Consider the following 12394-nt stretch of genomic DNA (forward strand, 5'->3'; position numbering starts at 1 on the left):
CATAACTTGGTATGGTTCTGTAGCTTGCCTACTAGACACCTTACCTTTCGCAGCCACTTTCACCTTGTTTGCTGCGCATGCCTTGCACTTCATGTGGTACCTGCAGGGTTTAATAGTCATACCTTCAACCAAGGCAGGCATTTTAGATACTGCCTCAAAATGCAAATGACCAAATTTTCGATGAAAATCGTGAATACATTCTGCATGCAAACTTTTGTTAGAACCTGCAATGCAACAAGTGTCATCCTGCACAACATCATCATAATACAAAAGAAACAAACGACCAACAAATTCAGCATACAATTGATAATCATTTTTCTTGGTGATGATGCATCTATTGTTCTTAAAGGAAACGTCAATCTTCTTCTCAATCAGCTGTCCAACGCTGAGCAGATTATGTTTCGCATCCGGCACATAAAGAACATCCTGTATCGATAAGTCCAAACTGTGAAGAACAACAGTTCCGTAGCCTTTACTGGGGATTGTGTGGTCATCCGCCTGGTGAACTACACCTTCCTGCGGTGTAAAAGACACGAACAATCGCTTATCGTTGCACATGTGATGCGTTGCAGCCGAATCAACAACGAAGAAAGATCTAGACGTCTTCTGGACCTCTGCAACCTCTGCAACCTTTGCAACCTTTGGAGCGTAGCGTGAGACCATTGCCTTGTGCTGCGTTGTCCTGGACACCGGACCTTTGCCTTTGCTCTGGCCTTTTCCACGCGACGAGCTTCCGCTGCGCTGCTCTGTCTTGGCCCTGGGATATTTGCATTCCCTCTTCATATGGCCTAGACGTCCACACGAGTAGCATTTCACTGCCTTCAAAGCTTTGGCGCCATCTGGTAGTTCCACTGCACTATGGGATGACGACTGTGAAGTCTCCCCATTTCCCATGCAGCTATTACCCCGCCGATCTGCTTCATTCTGAATCATGGCAGTATCACAGGCTACTGTGAGTTGAGCATTTGGCTGATCAGTGGTATCAAATCCCCCACTTGCCTCATTCAGCCTTCTGCAGCTAGCCATCATGACTCTGGCATTAGCCTCCTTCATCATCTCTGCTGTAAATCAAGCTGCTTCATACAAGCTGCTTCTGTGTACAGCTGCTTCAATCCAAAAGCAAAATCAAAACAGCCTCTGCTTTGCCTGTGCTGCTTTTCTGTTTAACTGCTTTGCTTATCTGCAGCTGCTTCAAACTGCATTCCAAAAGCAAGTTCAAAAGCGAAAGTCCCCAAGTGCTTTCTCTATGCTGTGCTAAATTCTTGCTGCGTCACATCTGCAGCTGCTTTACTCCAACAGCATTTGTAAAAGTTACTTTCGATTTCCCCCAGCATAGGAAATCTGTTGCTTTTAGCCATTTGCCTGTGCCTCGGCAAAAACCGGCTATTAAAAGTTCAAAGTCCAGCCATAAAGCCATTAATTAGAAGCTGGCAGGCTGCCCGGAGCAGTAGCACATACCTTCATCAATCATCTTGACGCGCAGAGCAGATACCTTGCGATCCGTGTCTCTGCCGCTGTTCCGATGCTTTGCTGGCACTTCGTCTCTTTGCTCCTTTGTTCCTTTGCCAGGAGCCCGACTTCTGGAGTCCATTCTCAAAACACTGCGTTTTTCTGGGCCCATAACCAAATGTTGGGGATAAGCAGTGTCCAGTGCACAGCGGAATGATGAGAAGCACGTGCCAACATGCTCTATACTACTTTATTTACAGTTCAAAGCTGGTAAGTTACAGAAAAACATTTTCCCTCTGCCGGAGCAGAGAAAGCGTCATCTCTCCTCTAAAGCACGGAGAGAATCACAAACTGAAACTGCAAAGAACAGTGAAAAACAGGAAACCAGTGTACGTCATATCCAGTCTCCCGTTCCCGTGGGAAAACCTCCAACAGTACAGACTCTGTGGAATGTAAACAACCTGTCTCGTGACAAGCACTTCGCTGCACAGAGAAGAAAGCAGAAACCAACAGGTTTGTATGTTTTGCAATCTCTTCTGCCCAGTTGATGTGATGTCATTCTCCTCCATCTCTGTCATTGGTTATGAATTGAGTATTGACACAGAGGGGTTCAGTTAAGTTTGGATTAATAACGAAGGCATTATTCGCCTCCTTTGAAGGAGAGTGGAGTTGGACTTACTGTGATAGCTACTGGCCATGATGCCTACAAACATCTTCTGTGTTCAGAGGCAGTAGGTCTCAATTAGCAGAGGGGCGGGAATGGAAAGAAGCCATTTGCCTTCACGTCTTGTGGGCTTCCTGTAGGTATTTTGTTGGCCACTATGGGAAATCCTGCAGTGCTTCTCTTTATGTTCTTCATTTTGATGAGAGTTATGAGGTGCAAGTCTGGGATGTAGGGTAGCCATGGAACAAGTGGAGAACAAAGGAGATGATTTGGGGGCATCAGATGAGCTAGTCGGCACCCTATTCTCCATACAACTTGCAGATAATTTAACATCCCTCAAGTTTCTCCACACATTGCACAGCCCCCTTAACTCACTTGCACCAGTCTAATAATAATAATAATAATAATAATAATAATAATAATAATAATAAATTTTTATTTATATCCTGCCCTCCCCGGCCAAAGCCGGGCTCAGAGCGGCTAACAACAGTAAAATAATACAACATTCTAAAATCAGTTCATTATAAAATCAGTTCAAATTAATGGCAACCATTGGGCTACAGTTCTGTGAGGATTGCCAAAGGAGGGGGTCAGACTGTGCCCTGGCCAAAGGCCTGGTGGAACAGCTCTGTCTTGCAGGCTCTGCGGAAAGATGTCAAATCCTGCAGGGCCCTAGTCTCTTGTGACAGAGCGTTCCACCAGATTGGAGCCACAGCCGAAAAAGCCCTGGCTCTGGTTGAGGCCAGCCTAACTCCCCTGTGGCCCGGGACCTCCAAGATGTTTTTGTTTGAAGACCGTAAGGTCCTCCGTGGGACATACCAGGAGAGGCAGTCCCGTAGGTACGAGGGTCCTAGGCCGTGTAGGGCTTTAAAGGTTAAAACCAGCACCTTAAACCTGATCCTGTACTCCACCAGGAGCCAGTGCAGCTGGTATAGCACTGGGTGAATGTGATCCCGCAGCGAGGACCCTGTAAGGAGTCTCGCCGCGACATTCTGCACCCGCTGGAGTTTCTGGGTCAGTCTCAAGGGCAGCCCCACGTAGAGCGAGTTACAATAATCTAGTCTGGAGGTGACCGTCATGTGGATCACAGTGGCTAGGTCAGGGCGAGAGAGATGTCCCATGCTATTTCCTATCATAACTGAAATCCTTAGTGGTACGGAGAAGTTACATAGCTTCCCCATGCCACTAAGCTTAGCTGGAGACTTGAAAGCTTCTAATCTATTGTGTTGAAGCACCTGGTGCCCCAAGATGACATCAGATGACACGGTAGGGCACTCCCAGTCCTGGCACATGGCAGCAACCAGGTGATGGCAACCATCACATAACAAACCCTCCAAGTGTCCCTATTTTCCAGGGATGGTCCTGGGTTTACAGAAGCCAGCCCAATTTCTGATCTGATTCTGGAACCATCCCACTTTTCATCCCACTTTTCCTTAGGACGTCCCTATTTCCATTGGAGGAATGTTGGAGGGTATGCATAAATAACACAGAAAACTTAAAGCTCACCCACAGAAGGCCCCAGGAATGTCCCCTGGCCAAAACCGTAGAGAGCCTCTGCCAGTCAGTAAGCAATACTCAGCTAGATGAACCAATGGAGTCTAACTTTTATTAGTCAGCTTCGTGTCATGACATGGCATTGATGTCAGACACAGCTATTCAAAGGGGGGTGGGAGGGAGAAGAAACCTTTTAAATTCCACATGGAAGCCAAGAGGAGAAGCTGGCAAAAACCACAGAAGGCAACTGGAGAAATGCAGTAATAAAAAAAAGAACTCTGCTGAGTCAGGATTTATAGCGAAGGAGAAAACGTTCTTCCCCAAGGTCTGTATATGTAATAATTCTTGTAGATCTTTAATTGACAGCATTGTGAGTGGAGAAACACTGGGGCTGATTTTGTTTTTATTTTGATAATTATGTCAAACATCATAACAAGTACCAAACCAGCCAATTTCCACCTGGCAAATGTTTTTAGTAGGTGGTGGGAGTTTTGGCAGGGAGGAAGGGTGGTTAAAAGGCGGCAGGGTGTTCTTTCTCGTTTATTGAACAAAACTCTGGTTTATTTTTAAAATACGTACACAGAGATGATTACTACCCCCAAAATTACAAGCCAAAAATCACTTGTCCGAAGAACAAATTAAGTGGTCCTCTAATGAAAACTCCAGGGAAGAGTTATTATTTTTATTTTATTTTATTACCCCAGCTTTTTCCCTGAGGGGACTCAAGGTAACTTACAGATAGAAACAAGAATTGCTAAAAACATTAAACATTAAAATGCAATCAAACAATGATAGAATTAAAACTATATACATACAGTATATGAAACCTACTTAAAAAATGAAAATAATTACAATAAAAACAGCATGGCACCAGCCATTTCATTAAATGCAGTTAATTTCCAAAATTAACAAGAAGGTCTTCACCTGCCAGCAGAACAACAAGGAGAGAGCCAGTCTAGCCTCTCCAGGAAGGCAGGTCCGGAGTCTTATATGTAACACACATACACACACATAATCAATGCACTTATTTAAAAGGATTTGTGTACTGTGGAAGCCTACAATCATATTTTTCTCGATTTAAGTCAGTAAGTGCTGACACACACACCCTGCCCCTGCTCATGTGTCTAAGAGTCTGAGTTCATGACCTGTTCCAGGTCTGCCTATATCACTGGCCTACACGACAAAGTTGAACTTTTAAATATAAACTTTCACTTTTATTCTGAATTCATATTAAAAGTACACATGCCATTGTACAAACACATACTAGAGGTAGAACCAGGGCGAGGCAGCGTGGTAGTTGGGATGAGAAGGCATAGTGATGAAAATTGAAAAAAAAAGTCCTAAAATAAGATTTCAAATTGGTTGGCATTGGTCATTGACACTCTTTGTTTGTCGGTTTTCAAGCAGGTGCGGGGCTTATTGAATGCCATCCCCTCCACATTATATTTTTAAAAGTATTATGGTCTGGACTTAACCTTCTCAAAGTCACATTTGATGTGTCAGGTTCCCCCCACGCCCGTAACTACAATCATTAAAGGAAAAGAAATATGGCAGTTGCTAAATATTTCTCCCCATCACTAGAAGGATTACGACCAGAGTTTAGCAGTCTCTCTTAGAATTTGTAACAAGGGATGCTTGTTCACAATGACTGGATGCTCTCTCTTCACTTCTGTCTGCGAAACACAGAAAGCAGCTGCCTGTATGGATTTGTCAAAAACATTATGCCAGATCAAATTTATAGCCTTGTTTGCATATGTTATTACTTGAATGTATGCAGGATACAATAAATGTGTAGCCAGATGTTAGACTTCAACTGTTTAACTAGCAGAGAGAGTATGGTCCAGGATGGGGAATCTGTGATTCCCCCAGATGTGGCTGGATGACAGCTCTCAAAAATCCGTAAGCGCTGGCCATGCCGATTGGGGTGGATGGGAGCTGGAGTCCCAACAACATCTGGAAGGCCCCTGATCTAGCGTTCAGAGCAGTAAGCGTAGACCTGGGACTTAAAATTCCCACTTTGACTTTGGACTCAGCTACATTAGTAAAAAAACAGTGTTTTTAATGCATTATAAACACGCAACACCAGAGGGTGCTGGAGAGCAAACATTTGCGATTTTCCAGAGGTTTTTTTCCTTTTGTTATAACGATTTGATTTCTGACTTATTAATAGTGGTTTTTTCCTGTGTGCAGCTCTACCCCTGATGTGCATTATGCACACTCTCTGTCTAACCTATGTTCACAGAGTTGTTGTGTTTAAGGAAGGCAACAGCAGCAAGAAACATGCCATCTTCAGTCCCTTGGAGGGAATGATAATACCTCCAGGATTCTCCAATGGTTTGCTTAGGGCTGGGGAAACTGTGGTTCTCCAAATGTTGAACTACAATGCCCATCATTCCTGGCCATCAATCATTCTGGCTGGAGTTTATGGCAATTGGAGTCCAATAACTTCACCGAGGCGGAGGGGCGACAAGATAGGGAAGGCTGGTGTGTGTTCACTGTAACTTTCCTATCTGTCATGGCACAAACCTATCAGGAACAAGGTTTGCCCCTTAAGAAGGAATTATTATTTCAGATATTCTGTTGTAAATGTAGGTGTTAAGGGGATTGTGCTATCTTCTTCTGAATTTGCAACCTACAACAGCATATGTCCTGCTCTCAAGGTCTGATTGTCTCAATTACGTAATGAAAGTTGAATGCATTATTGTTGCCTCTTTTTGTTTCAGAAAATTTGAAGAAGGAAAGAATTTGAAATCGGTGTCTGTTAAGTTACATGTAGTTTTAAGGCACCAGAGGCTATTCTGCGGGAATAACAGAAAGGAGGGCACTATGGAAGCGTTGTGTGGATGCAAATGAAAACCATTGCAGGGAAAGTAGTTTCTGGGAAATGACTGCTGTCTAGACTCTCAAGTGTGTGGTGTCTGTGAATATTTTCCTTGGTTACCGGAGACAAGAGTGATAACATAAAGCAATCAAGACTTTCAGATGACGCAAGTTGGAATTTACTTCAGAAACATTGGAAACACTGAAAAGGCCCAGATGTAACTTGAGAGAAAAGCACAGAGATCTATATACTGCCCCCCCCCCCGATATCAGGGCAGGGGCTGCCAGCATGGTCCACAGAGGCTTTTTCTGGCATCCACAGTGTCCTGTCTCTGACCCCTTGGAAGAAGAATCCTGATGCAACCAATAGAACAGGTTGTGGTATGTGCTTGGTTGCATTGTGTGAGTTTGTTTAGTGGCCAGTACAGTTTCCTCTGGCTTGCAAATGTTACCTGTGGACCCAGAAAGGTTGTCCAAGGTCAAATGATGCTGCCACCTTGTGGAAACTAAGCAGGTCTCAGGGCTTGAGTCAGGCGTACGTCAGCAACAAAAGCTGGGGTCAGCAAGGTTTATCCATATGTCGGATCACACACGTGTGTGAGCGAGCAAGCGAGCATGCGATTTTCAGCACATGCGCCAGTTTAGTGCAACGTGAGCAGGCGGCACAGTTCGGGGGCTGGTCAAATGACCCCCACGGGCTGCTTCCGGCTCATGGGCCTTAGGTTGCTGACCGCTGATCACCCGAGGCTAGTGAAATTAAATCAGTGGCCTAGCGTGGGTTGCCAGCACATGGGGCAAGGCAAGTATTGTGCCTCCTTAACCCATGGACTGATAGCACAGGTGCCAAGAGGTTGTGCCACAGAACAAACGCCATGGAGACAGCTCTACATGTGCACTTGCTGTTTTCCCCCTGAGAGAGGTGTTCACAAATGCCAACACAGTTGCGTAAAAATACGGAAACAAAACTACATATGTCATACCTTCCAACATTTCCCCGATGAAAACAGGGACGTCACGTTCCATGATGATAATTTTGCCGTTTATACTCCACACATCTTAATGGGTTGCCCCAGCCACTCTGGGCGGCTTCCAACAGATATAAAAACATAATAAAACATTAAACTTAAAAAAGACAACCCTTCCCTATACAAGATTGCCTTCAGACGGCTTTGGGGGCTGGGATAATTCCACACCATCCAACATTTTCCCAATGAAAATAGGGACATCCTAAGGAAAAGCATGACATTCCAGGATCAAATCAGAAACCGGAACAGCTTCCCTAAATCAGGGATGTCCCTAGAAAATAGGGGCACTTGGAGGGTCTGCATGTGTATTTAAATACAATTATTCTGGGCCTTAGGTGGGTGACTGTGAAGAGTCTACATATTACAGTGGTACCTCGGGTTACAGAGGCCTCAGGTTACAGACGCTTCAGGTTACAGATGCTTCAGGTTACAGACTCCGCTAATCCAGAAATAGTACCTCGGGTTAAAAACTTTGCTTCAGGATGAGAACAGAAAGCATGCAGCGGCAGCAGGAGGCCCCATTAGCTAAAGTGGTACCTCAGGTTAAGAACAGTTTCAGGTCAAGAACAGACCTCCAGAATGAATTAAGTTCTTAACCCGAGGTACCACTGTACTGGAAATGGAGAAATGCAATTCTACAAATAGACATACTGCAAAATTTTGCTCAGTTCTCACTTTGGGTTGAATTATTGACAAATTGAAAAAAGGGATTTTTACTGCTGTATCAGGGCAGACAGATAACCATCTGGTGAAGTCGAATTAATTATCCTGCTGTACTAGCCACAGATAATTAAGGTGAGCTGAAGTTTGTTTAGAAACTGCTGAGGTGTTAGCCAGAGGACAAATTGACACTGTCCTTAAGCTGTGTTGACTCTGCCCTGCTAGTAGAAAGCACTTACTGTGGGGCTAAGGTAAACAGATTGGTTAAGTATACGAGAGGAGCTGATCTACATGGTGAAAAGAGCCATTTAACCACAATTTAGAAGCCAATATACTTTCTTCTTCTTTTTTTGTAAGGCTGAGGAATTTCATCTGGTGTAGGTGCAACTCCAGAGTAAGTTTTAAGGACATAACCATATACCAGGAATGGAGAACCTTTTCCAGCCAACATTCTCCCATGGGCAATGCTTCGAGGGCCAAATGCAATTTTGTTGGTGTGGGGCCACAGGCAAAAGTTGGGGAAACAAGGGATCTAAGTCTTACCTTTATACAGTAGGCCACACATTCCAGACGTGCAAAGTTTGGAAGTTTGAAAACACACTCACCTGCACCTAACTCTGTCTCCACCTTGTTGGGGCATGCGCACACCTAACTGGGGTGTCCATGCATGGTGGTGGAAGGACGTGGAAGGCAGGGCCTAATCATTGATGGTGGTTGTAGATCAGACACAACAACAACAACAACAATATATTATTTATACCCCACCCATCTGGCTGGGTTTCCCCAGCCACTCTGGGTGACTCCCAACAGAATATTAAAAACAATGCAACATCAAACATTAAAAACTTCCCTAAAGAGGGCTGTCTTCAGATGTCTTCTCAAAGTCAGGTAGTTGTATATTTCCTTGACATCTGATGGGAGGGCATTCCACAGGGCGGGCGCCACTACCAAGAAGGCCCTCTGCCTGGTTCCTTGTAACCTCACTTCTCACAGTGAGAGAACCACAGGAAGGATCTTGGAACTGGACCTTAGTGTCCAGGTTGAACAATGGGGGTGGAGACGCTCCTTCAGGTATACTGGGCTGCGGCCGTTATGGCTTTAAAGGTCAGCACCAACACTTAATTGTACTCAGAAACATACTGGGAGCCAATGTAGGTCTTTCAGGATCGATGTTATATGGGCTCGGCAGCCACTCCCAGTCACCAGTCTAGTTGCCACATTCTGGATTAATTGTAGTTTCTGGGTCACCTTCAAAGGTAGCCCCACATAGAGCGCATTGCAGTAGTCCAAGTGGGAGATAACTAGGTATCTCACATCTGCTCTATGGCCATTCCCTTCATATTCAGATATGTAAAAACTCTTTGTAAATATGACAACATTGTTACTGCATTGCAAAGCAGAAAAGCTTTACTAGCTAACATCCAGAGCCTGATAAAAATCCTTGAGCAACCATGAACTTGATGGCAGTGAACTTGCATCTCCTCAAAAACAACCTTGGATAATATCAATCTATAATATGCCCATCTGATTTGCTCTTGATGAGGGATGGGATGGCTGTTTGGTTTTTGCACTCGCACACACACACAAAATCAACAGATGTTTGTGGAAGTTGAATCCCAGTAAAACATTCTCTTAGGGGCTGGGATTTAAACATTCCTGCCAAGTGTCAGCCTGGGGTGAGTTTTTACAACCATTTGTATTAGCAGATCTGTAATGGATTCGCAGACAGATTTCTGTCCTGTCTTCCTCCCACTTGCTGTAAGTTCTCTGCAAAACACACGGTAAGTCTCTAATTGGAAACCAGGTTTGCAGTTTGAGTCTTGGCAGATAGAGAGGTGGAATACAGAAAGCAACACAGAAAGCTTGTGAAGGGAAGATGAGGCCAATCTCATCCCTTCAAAACAAGACTGAAAAATACCAGATCCAGGCCCAGCATAAGCATGCCACCCCTGGGTCCCACTACTGACACTTGCTCAAAGATATTCCCACAAGGCACTGGTGTGACACTACATGGGGGCATTATGGGAAATTTCAATAGCAGCTTCCAGATCCTGCTGTCCTGTGCTGTTCAGAGCACTGGTGTTGTCTGCTACCTCTAAGACTCACCTGCAAAAGACTCACCTGCAAAAGGTGGGAGGGGGAAGGGGAACACCCACCAAAGCTTATTTTACCAAGGCTCTCTGCAAACTGAAAGCTAGCCATGATTAGATCAACTAGGTCCATGTAAAGCAATATAATAACTCCCTCAACGTAAAGCATCTTTAAGGCTCCTGAAATCTGTGGGCTTGAATGCTGCTTCACTCTCTGATTTATATAAAATGGTTTCAGAAAGGGTAAATGATAGGGTTGGCGCTTTTTTTAGTTGATTAAGAGGTGAAATCACTCAAAATAGCATTCTGATCAGCTAAAGAAGTGCTTTTGATTAATTGGGACATACATTTTAAAAAGGGTTATTATTAATATTTTTTAAAATACTAGCACATAGTAAAAACTATGGATTCCAAGTTCGATCCATGAGGAGTCCTCCTTGTCTCTCACACAGGAGATTGTCGGCATACCTCTTCAAAGATGGTTCTTGACGCAGTGCATACCTGAGTCTTCTCTTAAAAAACAACAGCATGCCTTAAACAACAACAACAAAACCTTGTCTTATTTGTAACCAAATTTATGCAATTTAATATATGAATGGCACGGTAATTTAATTCAATATATTAAAGGCCACATCTGCACCAAACTTTTAAAGCACTGTTGTGCTACTTTAACACCCATGTCATGGGAATTGTAGGAGAGCCCTATTCCCCTTAACAGAGCTACAGTTTTTGGAATGGCTTAACACTCAGTCTTGTGAACTCTGGGAATTGTAGCTCTGACACGGGAAGAGGGGATCTCCTAACTGTACTCTTTAACAAGCTACAGTCCCTTGATGCTTTGGGGAAAGCCATGACTGTTAAAGTGGTGTAAAAGAGCTTTCAATGTAGGGTGCAGCTTAATTTTCCTTGTCCCTGTTAATGATCTTCCCCACCAGCAGTCATGGGCATAGCCAGGATTTATTTTAGGGGTGGTGGTGGCAAGTTTTATGTTGGGGGACAGAACTGAGTTACCTGCAATGCAAATAGTCAGTTTATTAAGTATTTTTATTTATTCCAGTTCCAGTTCATCAGTATCAGGCTGGAACTGGAAGAATAAAGAAATGATCTCCTTGAATCAGTGGATTGATAATATAACATAATAAAGAATGTATGGGTTAGGGTATTTTTTATATATATTCATATATATTCCCCCCCTCTTTACACACTCTTTGTATCACTTTATAATTGAAAATTTCTCAATAAAATATCAATAAAAAACGTATTTTTATTTATTTACTTGATTTAGGGAGCCCACCCCCGCTATGCCCATGCCAGCAGCTAGGAACTCCTCTTGCACATCTCAAGGGAAGCAGAACTATCTACATTTATCTATCTATCCATCCTTCCATCCCCTTCTAACTTTTTCCTGCAAGTCAAATCAATGAGCACTGTGTATTAATGTGGGCGCTTTGGGAAAGACGCAGCAGAGGGAGAGCAGAGGGTATCAGTTTCCTCTGCGCCGGATCAGCTGGGAGAGAAAGAACCGGCAGAAAACAAAGGCATATTTTAAGGGGAGAGAGAGCAAAGGTGATTTCCTGTTATGTTGTCTCTCCCGGAGAGTTCTGCCGCCCTCCGATGAATAGTTTCAAACTGCTCCCCCAACCGCTCCGCCTCGGTGTATGTGTGTGTGTATCTCTGCCATGGAGCGGGACACTGGTGCCCCCCTAGGTCATTGCATTCTTTGCCATGCCCTGAAAAGGAGATTAGCTGGAAGCTGGAAAGAGGGGTGGGGGGGGGTGGGCTGGGGTGAATTGCTGCTGGTGAGCGAAGATCTGCTTTCTATTTTCTCCCCTAGATTAAATGCATCTGGATCCACGTGGAAAGAGCTTCCTTTGGCCACTGCGGAGCAAGTTTTCCCAGAGATATTTATGGGGGTGGGGGGGGGGTGGAGAAGCGGGGATACAGCCAGGACAATGAAAAGCCTCTTTTCTTGCAGAGAAGGCAGCTGCGGCAGACTTAAGCCAGAGAAAGAGAGAGAGAGAGAGCTCCCTTTATTTCACTTGCTGGAGAAAGAAAACAGAAAGTTCAAACAGGATTGTTTAAGCAGAGATGGAGATCAACACCTCGCCTCTCGTTGTTTTTCATTAGGGATATTTATGGGGAAAGGAAAGCGCGCGCGAGGACGCGCTGCTGCTTTTTAAAGTAAAAAAATG

Source organism: Podarcis melisellensis (genome assembly GCF_964234715.1).
Source record: "Podarcis melisellensis genome assembly, chromosome: 1".
Classification (NCBI taxonomy): domain Eukaryota; kingdom Metazoa; phylum Chordata; class Lepidosauria; order Squamata; family Lacertidae; genus Podarcis; species Podarcis melisellensis.